Source organism: Puntigrus tetrazona, chromosome 19 (genome assembly GCF_018831695.1).
Source record: "Puntigrus tetrazona isolate hp1 chromosome 19, ASM1883169v1, whole genome shotgun sequence".
NCBI lineage: Eukaryota > Metazoa > Chordata > Actinopteri > Cypriniformes > Cyprinidae > Puntigrus > Puntigrus tetrazona.
In genome coordinates, this window is record NC_056717.1 from 3209508 (window position 1) to 3224938 (window position 15431).

Sequence of the window (15431 nt, forward strand, 5' to 3'; positions counted from 1 at the left end):
ATGGTCGGATATGACTGCACTACTTCAACACGCATCTCTTCGGAAGAGTAGCTGAGCATCTCTATCTCTCAAGTCCACTTTCAAACTGCCAACGAAACTGAAAGTAAGATTCAGGTTCTCAACAAGACAAACTTACTTTTCCAGTGCTGATGCTGCGTGCTTGCCATCTTTGATCTTGAAATGAGCTGATAATTATGAAAAATGAACTTGTGAAATATAGCTATTCATATCCATTTTGCGACGACGCATTTATGTGACCAAGTGTAAATGGAAAAGTTTAACAAATCACTTTTGTACAGTTCGTAAAGGGTACTTCCGTAAACATAACATCTGTATGTTTTGTTTAAGAATAAAAAGACAAATTGGCAATTCTGCATGTTTTCCAACATCATCTCTCAGGCAGATTTATGAAGCAAACGTCAAACACAACCACAGACTCCTCTTTATCCAAACGACAAATGCTTTAAGACTTAAACTATGATTTTGTATAACTGTGTGATTCAGCACAACATGAAAATAGCACAAAATGATAGAGAATCAATCAATCATGTATACCTGAATGTGTTGTGACAGCCTGGCTGACTAGCATTTGTCACATCCGTTCACTTTCTTAACCTGTTCCTCACGAGCACACAGAGATCATCACAATGAGACCATTCTAAAAGGCTTCTTTTTTGTATTCAGTTTCTGCTCCCTCACATGACACTTTACACTTAACCCTCGACTTGATGACGTCTTTTAAATGGCCAGCGGCTATAGATCACATTTCTATGACGGAATAGAAGCAGGATTAAAGTCGTATACATGCAGCGTTTCATGCTCAAGACATTCTCTGTTTGCTCTAAGGAGCCTGGGAAAATAAAGGATGTTTGCAGAGGTAAGGCTTTACTGTTTGATCAGGTTATAAAAGGCCTATACTTTGGAACTTATCGAATACAATACCAGACCCAAAATGTAAGACTTCCAGGAGCCAAATTAACAAGGAAATAAACTGTATAAGTATAAAATATTGCAATAAATTTCATTTATGTTTCATTTGGCTGCTAATTAAGTCATAACAGGCTATCTATCTATCTATACATTTGTATAAAACCATTTTATTTGAATCTGACCACAGATTGGGTTACATAACAAAATACCATTACAGTTCAGATCAAAAACAGTTTTCACCGCAGCAGTAAAATTGTCTCATTATCTCCCGTTTAGTTCATTCAAGGTGCCTTATTTTTTCTGCTTATCATTCACATTCGTCACTTTATTGCTCCGTTCAGCTTGTGCCTGTATGTCATTCTCCAAACTGCCTTTCATAATGTTTATAGAATGTAGTTCTGTGGTACCGGCTTGTAATAAATGCTGTGTATACAAAATGATACCATTTTCAGTTCAGACTGCTTGACACCACCCAGAGGAGCGCTCCAACGTCACGTAGGCTAAATATATATCAGATTTCCAGCATATGTGTACAAATGACTTTGAGCTGAGTTCTCATGCTATGCGAAACCCACCCCAGTGACACCTTTGTTGTATTTACTTATGCGAAATCTATTGCAAGTCAAACGCTTAAGGGTTTGCTCGACTCGAGAACACACTTTGAATACGTTATCACAGACGTACTATCGAACAAGCTACGTCGTAAACTCACTAACTTCGAGAATCCTGGTTTGTGTTTACAAAAAAGCGAACACATGCTCCTACACAAGCGCAGGCTCCTCCCACAGCCAATGAGCGCAGCGGGGAAGGTGACGTAGGCGAGGTGGGCGGGCGCACGGACTTCGGTTCTTATGTACGTTCTAATTATTCATAAAGCTGGCCAATCGAGCGGCGTATGTAAATGAGCGCCTTTTAAATGTATTTGTAGGCTTATATTCAGACTCAGTGAATGAACGCTAGACTGGACGGAGTAGCGCGACTGCGAGGAACTGTTCGTCCGCGCATCGATAATTATCTGGATTCTGTTGCGCCGATAAAATAACCTTTTAAAAAACACGCTTTGAAACCGAATCGAGGCTCTACTCCTAAAGCGAGATAACCGGAGGTCATATAGTCGCGGGGGCATCCAGCTGACATCCACCGAGCAGACGCGAGTCTTCACCGGACTCATCTCGCCATGTCCTCCGCGGATGTGTCGGAGCAGAGCCGACGCTGCTGCGTTTTGTCGTGGGAGCAGGTGCAGCGTCTGGACTCCATCCTTGGAGAATGCGTCCGATCCACGGCCGAGGAAACTTCCCTACGCTCTCCGTTCAGCCGCGGCACATCGTGCAGGTACAGGAGCTCGTACGAACACACAAAACACTACGAAACCTCGGCTGAACTCTGAAATATCCAGAATCCAGTAAGAAATGGGATAGAACTCCAGTTCCCAGGGTTACAATAACTTGGTACATTCCTGAAGAATTATTCTAGACAGAAAACAAGGCATTAACACTACGACTACGGTTATTATAACTATTACAATATTTTCTTCACACACACACACACACACACACACAATATCATTATTTTATTACGCCACATTAGCATAAATTAGTGTTCTCAGTCACTATCATCAAATACAATGTTTACATTGTGTTAATTATTTAAGATTCAAAAAGGTCTGTTTCCCAATTCATATTATGTGTACCAAACAGATAGGATTAGAATGGAAAATAATTTTAAAGTTTATTACCAGAACTGTGGGCTGTTCGTTGTTTGCAAGCGATGTAGAAAACGAGTGCTCGGTCATAGGTATATTATATATATTACAAAGTTTATTGACAATTTTATACTGTTTCAACCTCATCCATGTAGAGCAGGAATTATTGGATTTTTAAAATCACATTTAGATAAGGATCATTGGTTATTAAAAAACGACTTATTAATCCGTGCTATTTCTCCTGTGTCATTCAGGAAGATAACTGGATAATGAATCTAACATTATCAGCCAAAGGGAAATGATACAGTATTCAGCTCATGTTTCAGTAAAGATTGTAATATTAATTTTCTAATGTTTTTCTTTGACAGATGCAAAGTTTGTTACACTGATGTATTGTTAAAAATGTTAAAATACTAGTGTTTAAATTTATGTGGTAGTTTTTTCAGCGTCTCCACGTAAGAATTTCCTTTTTTTTTAAGCGTCCCATCTTCATTTTACATTTACAATTTGTCAGTTTCACAACGAGTTGCCAAGAAGATTATCTTTCACGATTATTCAGTAATGGATACATTCTTTGCAGTCCGTCATGACTTTTGCAGTCTTACTGGAAAATGTTTATGTGCAGCAGCTTTTCTTCCGTGCTGAATTTCAGCAGATATCAGCAGGTGTTTGTGCAATCACAGGTCACTTCTCCCCTTTAATCTATTTAACATCCAGAGAGACTCTTCATATTATTTATGATATTATTCCATACAAAAGTATAGTGTATAGTGTATAACAGATTCATAAACTAGAATGAAGTTTTGAGTATACTGTATTTTATAATTTTTACTAACAGAGATCTTTATAGTTCTCATTCCTATGTACGCGTCAACATTCTGTGCGAGTAATTAAAAAGCCCTCTTTAAAGAAATGGAGTGTTTCCCTTTATTTAGCTTATTTTAATCGCGCCTCGCTGTTGCAAGGAAGCCAGTTCACACAATTAAGAGTGAAACGAGATATATAGTATGTTTTACCCAGCCGTATTAAATGGGCTGCTCGAAATTAGGCCACTCTCTGATGACATCACTGACCTTTCAAATGAAAGCGCTCATTACTCTAGCATCTGGGTGTATCTAATGTGAGAACCACAGAAATGCCCAGAAGCTTTAAGGTCTTGCAGTAAGCAGTTTTTGATCGTTTTTATGAAAACTATCCACTTTTAGTCTAAATAAGACCCTTTCAATGAGGCCATTTAACAGTCATTCAGTTACTCTTGCATTAGCCAGACGTCTCATTTGCCAAATCTGGTACGCTTTGCATTGGTCAAAAGGACTGAATGAGACAGTTTGACTGACATCAAAGCAACCGACCGCAGTTTCGTAGAGGGTTCATCAAAACCTTGAATATTCTGTGCCCAAAACACCTTTATTACTTCCCATCCAATCACAGAATGGCCATCCATCCAAATGTGATAAGTACAGATTATTTCTCAGACAGAAGACAAACAATATACAGTTCTGCTCATGTATATAATTATATATAGTTTGCTTGCAACTGCCTCAAAAACTCTCATGCCGTTATCACTGCTACTCCTTATACCTTTATATTACACAGAATACACCTATTATTTTGACTTAAAAACTAAAGTTCAGGTGCTGCATTAAATTAAGTACAACAAATTTAGGTATTCAAGACATTTCAGCTTCATTTATATTAAACTGACTTAAAAAGTAGAGCTGAAATGTGTTGAGTAAATGGAAAAACACAGGTTGCCACGATCATATCATTTTTGTTTTTTACAGTGAAAACATAATTTTGTTTCCTGAAAGAGTGTTAGATATCAGTGTATCTCGACTGTTAAGTAGCCCTCTGGCAATCTGCCAAATTTTGTAGTTTTGTTTACAATATAACACATGTACAACCACCAGGAGGTGATCTCTCAAATTTACGGGCCATCAGCCCACCAGGAGGTTGCTTGTGTCCTGGTATCAGTATTTGGTGTTGTTGTAAAGCATCCTTATAACCAAGTGCAGAAAGAACTCTCTTGACACAAATCACCACTATTTCATTTTTCTCATTGGTATCATTACTGCAGTGTTGCTTGGCTTACACTGGCCTGTTTAGCAGACAAAGTTGGCTTGTTTGTGGCACATAAGGTTAACAGTGGATTAATCCTGTTGGAAACAGTAGACTTGTGGGCCAGAGCTGACATGGCATCCGTGTGGTAAAGAAGAGCCTGGTAAGTCTTTCTGTTTGGCCAGAGTGTAAACCAAATCCTCAGGATTACATTTTTTTCTATCTGAAAGGATACATAGACTCTACATCTAAGCCATTCTCATTGTTCCTGTCTTAGAACAGGTGCTTTTCTGAGTATGTGAATGGATTTCTTAAAGGAATTCATCCCTCCAGCATGTAACATAAACCTGGTTAAAACCAGGGGCTGGAATCAATGTGAGGTATAAATTACACCATTGGTCTCAAACTCAATTCCTGGAAGGGCCACAGCTCTGCAGAGTTTAGCTCCAACCAGCTTCAAGTCACACCTGCTTGGAAGTTTCCAGTGATCCTGAAGACCTGGATCAGGTGTGTTTGATTAGGGCTGGAGCGAATCTGTGTAGAGCGGTGGCCCTCCGTGGAGTTTGAGACCACTGGATTACACCATACATCCTTACCTCCAGGGGGAGCTAACCAACACAGCTTTTTGGGAAAATAGTGGCAATACTGACCTCCAGAGAAATTCAGTTTCAAGAAATGTTAGAATCTAAAAGGGCTAGTTTAAGTTTTGTCATCATCTACAATAAGCACGTCCACTTCACAAGCTTCAACAGGGATGCTGTAGTGCTACTGAAAAAAATAAGTTCTAAGACAAGATTCAGAGATGGCTGAGCACTTGTTTCTCTGATGTGTATGGTTTATAAAACAGCTTCAATCTGTTCCTTAAATAAAGCCATCTTTTGCAGTGTTGGGGAAAGTTGCTTAAAAGTAATGAGTTATTGCAATATTGCATTATTCTGTAAAAAAACCCCAGAATGCACAAAAAGAAAGTTCAAAACTGTTCAGCAATTAAATTTAAAAGTAATGCACTACTTGAAAAAGTAATCTCATTATGTAACTCAGGTTGCTTGTGATGCATTATCCCCAATACTTTGTGTGCACTGGGATTTTTGATAACACTTTATAGTACAGTTACACCTATTAGTTGCTTATTCGCATATTTATTACTAAAATATTAGCCATTTATTGGTGTTAATTAAGCAGATGTTAACGCCTTATTCTACATGACCCTATTCTACATCCCTAATCCTACCCATTACCTAAACTTAACAACTACTTAAATAACTATTGATTGGCAGCACATTAAACATTTACTGAAGGAAAAGTTATAGTTAATAGTTAACAAGTGTTACTTGTTCTAATGTGTTACTGGACTTTTTGTCATCCACATTAAAAAATGTCTTGGTATGGAATAGCACAAGGGTGGGCAAATGATGACACACTTTTCATTTTGGGTTGTTGTTTGGAAAATCAGATGAATTATTCTTTAAACAAAGCCTTTACTAATGGAGCACAGAAATGGTGTAATGGAAGTTACGTATGAGTAAGTGCTTAAAGCTTTATCCAAGCTTCATGTAACACCTAGGATTATCCACATGGCCATCCAATAGCTAGAATTTCAAAGATTCCATTAAGCGAATTTTTGGGAAAGATTTAAAGGGCAAAACTCTTCATAGTCTATTCTAGTACAGTGGATTCACTGACTCATGTCCTGGCCAGTGTCAGAGACTCGTAAGTGGTTCATTCATCCCTTTACATTTGGCAGTTCACTGTGCTCACAGCGGTTGTCGGTGTCCAGGGGCAATGATGCTGTTCTGCTGGCCTGTTCCCCAGCCTGAACCTGTAAAATGCAGTGTGGAAATGTGCCTTACAGTCATCCCACAAATATAAAACAGAGGATCTCTTTTTGGCTAGGTTGGAAAACAAAACAGGACGTGAGTTTACGTGTCACCAAGGTGTTGTCAGCTGTAGTCAGACCAGTGCATTTGTGGCTTTTTTACAAGTCTTTTACGTAAGGTCATAGGAAGTAGCCTTGTGGTTTTACTTTGTACTGAATACCAGATCTTTTGGTTTAAACCAGGGATGCCCAATCCTACTTGTGGAGGTCTACAGTACCTACCTGCAGTTCCAACACCTGTCTGTGTTTATCCAGTGAAGGTGTTTGAGGTGCTTGGGATTGGAGCTGAACTTTGGAGGTAGGTAGACCTCCAGAGACAAGATTGGGCACCTCTTATTTTAATGGTCAGAACTGTACAGATCACAAATGAGGTCTTGTTTCCAACTTCCTAATGCAATTCTTCTTATTGATTTAATTAGGTAGATGTATTATATAGATTGTAATCACAATATGTATGCACTATTTTTGTCGTCAATGGCTTGATGGGGGTTCAGCAATCACCGTTGCCTGTTTATTGTGCCATGCATTTTAAATAGTTAATTTAAAATTCTGCGTCTGAAAATGTCCTGTGTATGAACACTCTTTAGTTCTTGTTTTTAACTATTAACTATGACTCTCTGTAGACTCCTTTGCTGTTTATTAACAATTAGTAAAGTAGTTGTTGAGTTAAGGTATGGTGGGGATTAAGGGATTTAAATAATTTTTTAGAAAAATCCCTATTTGTGTCTCAGATTTATGTTAGTTTAGTTAGCTATCTGTCTGAAAGTGTTTGGTTTCCTATGACATTAACTAGTTCTCCACGTTGGAAAAAAAAGATTTTCCTGCAGCTCTTTTTCACGATCATTCAAATGTATAATTCCATTGTGGAAAAGGATCTTAAAGCTTCATTTTATGTCCCGACCTTTGCTATATCCCACAAAACCAACATTTGTTCTGGAGCACTGTGTCGTTTTTCATCTTGAGCACTTTTCCAGTTTCTAGTAGTTCGTTTTTTAACTCTGATTCTTCACCTGGTTGTTTTTTAGACTGGTTGTCAGAAGTGGTCAGACGGATATCTGCTGATGAAATTAAAAGTTTGGCATTTAGTTTCTGAAAGGTACAGACACTGCTGGGATTATGTAACTCTGCAGACAAATAGGTCAACCAGCATCATGTGGTGTGAGGGTACTCACAACATATAAAAACACACGTTAACACCTTATTCACTGAATAACAATACTCTGGTAACCACCCAGAATGCAACCATATAGCAATGCTCTGAAAGCCACTTGAATTTCTTTAGAAACCTCATATCAATGCTCTCACAAGCACCCACAACATGCTAAGAATCATGGCAGTGACGTTTTCTCCACTGGATCCACTTACTTTTCTTTTCTGACCAGCCAACAGACTAGAGTACTAAACTAAAGACTTTCACAGATTCTCAGTTTTCTTGGTCTTTCATCCAGACTAAATCACATCTTTGACTTTCAAATGTCAAGTTGAGTGGAGATTCTCCATTTCTTCAGAGCTCTTGGATGCAATACTGGGTTTGTTAAATATGTGGGTCACTCTCAATCCATTTATTTTTTATAGCTGTTTCTGTCTAATCACTGAGAATGTCAGTTGTTTTAAAAAACGTTCATTAGCTGGTGTCAGCTGGCTTTGGGGTCTTCATGGAGGCCTTCTGGCGTGTGTGTGCAGAGAAGGATGTACAGATTATAAGGACAAAAAAGTAAGGAAGCTGCCAAGACCAGCAGTGACTTGTCATTTCCCAGGGCTAATCAGTTTCCCAAGGAAAACAGAATCCTTTCTCTAGTGAAGAGTTACATCTCAGGTCTCACCTGTGTCCAGTCTGATAGAGGTGTGTGTTTGTTTCTGAGAACAGAAGCTTACTAAGATTACAGGACTGCACTGCATGAACCTCAGAAAGGAAGGTTGCCACTTCCTTCTATTGTAGCTGAAACCGACGTGATTCCTCTGGAACATCTAGACTTGTAGTGCATTTAGTGGTGAAACTGTATGCTTGTGCTTTGTGGATGCACAATTTTGATGCGGCAAAACATTTCAAATAAGGAGAGACCAGGGTTGCATTGATCCTCACAGTTTTTGTAGCATTACAAAGTTGTAAGCCCATTATTTACAATTCACAAAATCACCCCATGCAAAATAGTTTTTCCTTTCACATTGACATTGTGAAACGATCATTGTGGTGATTTCTGTTATTGTGGTGGTGGCCCCACGTCGTACTTTTGAACCCTTTGGTTCAAAGACATCCATTGTCACTGTCTTGCAATCAAACACAGCCTATGATATATTTCTGACGTGTGGGAAATTCATAATGATCGTGTAGTGAACAGTGCTGCTACATCCCACATTTACTGAACAGCCGGTAAAAATGTGACGTGAAATCAACATGTCATAAAAACATAAAACTGCTTACTTCAAGCTCTTCCCTTCCTCCCTTCCTTACCCAAGTTTATTAGATCTAGTGTGTGATTTGCAATGATCTTATAGGACTGCTAAAACCGTGCAGTCCGTGAGGCTTTAGTAGGTTTGTGTCAAGACCAGTTGTGTCAAGAGTCCAGGTCAGGACCCAAGTAAGCCGAGTCAAGACTGAGACCAGAAGAGGGTTGAATAATGGACTCAAGCCTCTTCTGTTCTAGGTTTTGACTTAGATAAAGGTCCAAAGACAGACCAGCAGAGGGTCTGAATGATTCAGACAGTGTAAATATCCTTTCTGTGTATATAAAGCCTGGTTTTGTGCCAGTGTCACACAAGCCTCTTCACACAGGGTACTTTGGTCCAGAGATACGTAATAGCACAAATGTAGTCATTAAATACCACAGAATGGTCTGCATAGTTTCAGTCAATCCAGCAGGCCCTATAAGACATTGATATTTAGTTGCAACGTTGGGTGGCCAAAGTTCAGTATCAGATCAGTGTCTAATGTAAAGGTTCATTTGATTAGATTTTCATTTGATTTGATTAGATTTTCATTCTCAGCCAAAATACTACATCTGTCCCATATCAATGTCAGTTTGACGTTATATTGATGCCCTGTGCCTAGGGATGGGTATCGCTTACATTTTATCAATACTGATACTGCTTAACAATACCTGTACTTATTGATACAGTTATCAATACTATTTGGTGCAAAAAGATATGATTATTTGCTGTCTTTAAGCGACTTTATCAAAGTTCTTCAGACAAGAGTGAGATGTTTCTCTCTTATTTCTCTCTCTTAACATTAAACGAATAGGTAGTTCACCCAAAAGTTAAATTTGTGTCATCATTTATCACTCACAAGTTGTTTTTAACCTGAATGCATTTATTTTTCTGTTGAACTTAATTATTTTGAAGAATGTGGGAAACCAAACAGGTTCTACTGTCCGCATTTATTTTTTTTCTACCATCAAAGTCAGTGGGGACCACTTACAGACATTCTCCCATATTTTGGTTACCCACATTATATATGGTACAACATGACAGTTATTAAATAATAACATTTTATTTTTAGATGAAGTATCCCTTTAATGACAATTGGCACATATTTAGTACTGTCCCTTTAAGAACTGCAGGGCATTTAATGAGAATTGCTTTTAACAGTGTCTCTTTCTGTGTCTCTCCACCTATAGGTGGTGCGTGCTCGTCTGGAGGAGCGAGGCGTAGCGGTGCGGGATGTGAAGCTCAACGGCTCAGCTGCCAGTTACGTGCTCCACCAGGACACTGGCCTGGGCTACAAAGACCTGGACCTGATCTTCGGCCTGAGCCTGACTGATGACAGGACCTTCCGTCTGGTGAAGGACGTGGTCCTGGACAGCCTCCTGGAGTTCCTGCCCATCGGCGTAAGCCGCGACCGCATCACCGCCCTGACCCTGAAGGAAGCTTACGTGCAGAAGCTGGTAAAGGTTTGCAACGACACGGACCGCTGGAGCCTCATCTCACTTTCCAACAACACTGGCAAAAACGTGGAGCTGAAGTTTGTGGACTCCCTGCGGCGGCAGTTTGAGTTCAGCGTGGACTCTTTTCAGATCGGCTTGGACTCGCTGCTCCTTTTCGACCGCTGCTCCGAGACGCCCATGTCCGAGAGTTTCCATCCCACTGTGCTCGGAGAGAGCATGTACGGAGACTTTGAAGAAGCGCTGGGACACCTGCACGCCAAAATCATCGCCACGCACAGTCCGGAAGAGATCCGCGGCGGCGGGCTCTTGAAGTACTGCCACTTGCTGGTAAGAGGTTTCCGTCCAGCGTCCGAGGCACAGATGAAGACGCTCCAGCGCTACATGTGCTCGCGCTTCTTCATCGACTTCCCCGACATCAATGAGCAGCAGAGGAAGCTGGAGGCCTACCTGCAGAACCACTTTAACGGCATGGAGCACAAGCGCTACGATTGCCTGGTGACTCTCCATCGTGTGGTGGATGAAAGCACCGTGTGTCTCATGGGCCACGAGCGGAGGCAGACGCTTGCGCTCATCTCGTCTCTGGCTCTACGTGTGTTAGCCGAACAGAACGCCATTCCTGCACTGTCTAACATTACGTGTTACTACCAGCCGGCGCCCTACGTCAGAGACGTCAACTTCAGCAACTACTATGTAGCACATGTGCATTCGCCAATTTCCACCTGTAACAACTCCTATCAGACATGGCTGCCGTGTAGCTGAGCCATAAATGGACGAAAACATTGCCGGGGAATATTTGCAGTTTTCAGATGACGTTTGGTTAAAATCCTTTCCAGGGGGGATATCTTTAAAACATGTTGACGTTACAATTCACAGAAAAAGAATGTATATTTTGTGTAAAGAAATTTCCATTTGTCGGTTGTGATTCTTGTTATACTTTCACATTTTTTATGAGAATTGAAGTGAAAATCAAGACTACGCATTTTAGAATTTGAAAAATGTACTTAGATTTTCCTTAAAATCATTTTACGATGACAAAAAAAATTTGAATGGATTTACAAGTAGGCTTAAATTTCTTTATGCATAATATTGTTTATTTTTTCCTTGTGATTTTGGGCTGAAATATGACCCAGACATTTTGTTGGTAAGGTGTCATGAGATTCACTATCTCGGTTTACCTTTTTTTTATTTTGTGCAAAATTGGATAGAGACCAAATACGAGATCTTGCGTCTTTATGTGAATGCCACCAATCCACCGCAGTTTCACTGAACTCTACCATACTGGAAGACTCGAATATTTCAGATTGCTCTCAAGACTTTTTGGAAGATTTTGTCCAGTGCGGATGAAACGACAAGGATGAACATTGGGAGGAAGGTGGGAAAATGTCTAAAGCACTTCTCTACTCTATGTACGTGTAACCCATTCTTGTTTTATAAGTGAAACATTTTTAAGTTATGAAACGCCTTTTGTTGAAGTTATGAAAAAAAAAGAAAAAAACAAAATCAAGAAAACGGTAAAGCTGGGAAACCTTTCAGTTCTGACTGTCGTTATTTTCGTTATTTGAAAAACTGAGGACCAAAGATTTTAGTTGTAGCAGTTTAAGTGGTATGTTACTTCTGTGACTTCAAGTGCCTGAAACCAACTACAAACTGACGTGTATGTAAATTAAAAATGTTTATTGTTTCGTTCTCCAGGCTACTGTATAGTACAGTATTTTTATTTTCAGGGTAAGGGCATTTCCTTTCCAAATCATTAAAAAAGAAATATAGCTAAAATTGCTCTTAGTCTTTTTGTCTATATTCACAATGCACACGTATCAAAACAAAGGAGAATAATCGTATTCGTTGAATGTTACAAAATAATCATAACTTATGTGTGTATAACAATTTACAGTGGGTGCTATTTTTACTATATGTATTTGGACACTTAATTACTAATTTAGTTCCCTTGCAAACCAGATAAAAAAGTGAAGTATTATGACACTAATGAAATAATTCAATGCAAATGTCACGAACCCGTCCTGCTCTATAGGACACCTCTGTGAATTTGCCGAGAACTTCCTTCACATATCCACTAAAAATTTAGTTGATTGAAAGAATGTTTGCCAAATGTTTAAAAATGGCTCTGGAAAATAGTTTTTGATAGCATTTGAGTACAGATGTCTTCAAATCAGTGACTAAATTCCGATATTTGAATGTCTAAATACTCTTGATGTAGGTCTGTGGGCAGGCTGTGCTTGTGTTGGCCGTGCTGTGCTCATTGTCGCTGAGGACACAGCTGATGAACAGCTGTTAGGAGAGCGGCGAATGTGCTGCTTGCTGAATATGCAGTTTAGAAACAGACGCTCCACATGTTGTACTCTGTGTATATGCTACAGGCCATCGTTCAAGCACTGGCGTCATGGTACCTAATGTACCACTGACTAATAATATCATTCGGTGCGACAAACAGGAAGCTGGGCCACGGGCTGTTCTTAAACCGAGATATCAGGTGTGTGCAGCACATGTGTTCAGCTCAGAATGGACGCTTACTGCTTCTAACCCTTGTGAAAAAGAAATACGACGAATGTAGAGGATATTGAAAAAAGAAAGAAAATATAACGATGATTAAATAAAAGGCCATTTGCGTTTGCTTAAAGAGAGTTCATGGTTATGATTCCTGAAGGATAGTTCACACAAAAATGTAAATTCTGTGATTAATTATTCACCCCCTGTTCTAAATGCATAAGACGTTTGTGCATCACTGAAACACAAATTAAGATATTTTTGATGAAATCAGAGAGCTTTCTGACTCTCTATAGACAGCAATGGAACTGAAATGTTTCTTAAAAATGTCTTAATTTGTGTTCCGAAGATGAATGAATGAAATGAGGATGAGTAATTAATGTCAGAAAATTCATTTTTGGATGAGCTATCGCTTTAAGACATTTTTGAGCTTTGTGAACCTCCATACATTTTGCCATTAAGTGTTTAAAATCAACACAATTGGCTAGTATATTCAAAGTATATTCTTTGAAAGTAATAAGTAAAAATTTTATATACTTTTGGGGATGGCAGACACTGAATGAACAATCTGCTTCTTTTCAAATTCTTCTATTAATTGACTTAGCTGTGCCTTTACAAATGTAAATGTAAATACTAATTTCCCAGTTTAAGATTAACATTGTAAAACATTCAAGAAAAGATGGAATTAATGTGTATTAGATTACTACCTGCTTTGGAAGCGATTTTTTTAAAGCTGTTTTTACGTGAAATCACAAAAGAGTCAAAGATTTCAAAAAAATCCACAATTGAAACTCTGTCTTAATTCTTAAGTCTTAAAAGTTTTTAAGCTCTTAATTTTATTGAACATTTGAAATCATCTCACCCTTAGTAATACAGTAATGCGAAACTCTGGCCTGGAATCATCCATTAAAATTGAGAGTGTCACATAAAAATAAATAAAAGGAAAGACAGACCGGTGCGCTAGACAGAAAATATCTTAGTTCTCAAACAAGTTAATGATTTCTGGGCAGCAAAGGCCTTGTCTTCTTGACTCACTGTAATAGCAAAGCATGAGTTATAGAATATGGAATTGTAATTAATAGAGGAACGGTAAAAACCACTTGGTGAAAAAACTATGGCTAGCAGGGCGCCTCGACCGTTCGAGTGTGACAGATCGTTCCCTGTGATATTAATTTAAGACTCTTATGGGAAGCATGAATACAGCTCGCTGTCAGATTGATGTCAGATTCAGACAGCCGTGCATGTGTACCATGAAGCATGGCCTGCTGTGACAAACGCTTGATTACTGATTCTCCAATGATCGGATTGAAGCTTATTTTGATAACTCGGTCCAAATATTTCTGTTCAGAGCTGTTCATAAGCGCTGGAATCGTGACGTAAATCATGAAACTGACTGTTTGTGGAAACAAAGCGGGCCCTCGAGGGAGCCAGGCTGAGATGGAGGACCATATGCTTTGCAGTTCAGAATATTGTTTACATGCTCACTGCCGTTTTCTGCAAGTGGTGTAAATAAGATTGCGAAGAGGCATCTGGTTAATGTCTAAGCCTGAGGTAAAAAAAAAATATATAAAATAATCATGCAACTTTTGTCATCAGCCTATCATCTTTTCCGTTCGTGTGTGTGCTTCTCTTTTCATCTTCCTCTTACTCTGTCTGGAACTGGAGACTAATTGGGTCAGAACATGATTCATAGTTTTAAGCAAATATGGGAAACCCTCCCAGAGTGACAGAGATGTTAAAAAGATCAGCATATGTGTTTTTTTGGGGTGTTTTGGCCAACTAGACCAGCAAAAACCTACTGTAGTCAAAACCGGTCCAAGAGCGGAGATACATCAGCTTTGTTTATTTCAAATCATTTACACAAATCACCCTCATCACGGTTTAAAACCTGTTTGACTTTCTTCTCCATAAGGAGGTGTTTATGGAGATTTTTAGTTTCATCCAATTAAATGCACTTTGTGAAGACTTATAAGAGTGCAACTAGGGCTGGGCGATAATTCGATAACGATAATTTTCACGATATAAATTTTCTCGATAACACGATAATGACAGTTCGATAAGCGCCGATAATGTTTACGCACTATAATAACGCTGCGCCGACGCATTTTGCAGCCTGCGCTTCTGGATGCCACACGCAGTGTTAGTACTATACAGCCATACAGTGTCAGTTGCACGTGTTGGAGGAGTAAGAAAAATGAGCGACAGTGAAGAAAATGCACCGTCCACGACTAGCTCGCAGGTCACAGACTTAGTTGACAAGAAAGGTCACTCAACTTCAGTAGTCTGGAGCTATTTTGGTTTTTTGCAATCCGACACAAAACAGAGCGACGTGCACTGCAAACTGTGCAGACGACTCGTGCCATCAAAAACAGGCAACACCACAAACCTCTTTCATCATTTAAAACAACGTCACCCTTCAGAATACGAAGATGCAAAGAAATTACAGACCCAAACAAGTGTTGGTAAACGTCGTGGACCA

The 15431-nt window shown here is 39.2% G+C and overlaps 1 pseudogene; it reads left to right on the forward strand.

Annotated features, from left to right (window-relative positions):
* The first annotated feature begins 1845 nt into the window (after positions 1 to 1845).
* LOC122323343 lies at positions 1846 to 12202 on the forward strand (annotated as a pseudogene).
* The last annotated feature ends 3229 nt before the right edge of the window (positions 12203 to 15431 follow it).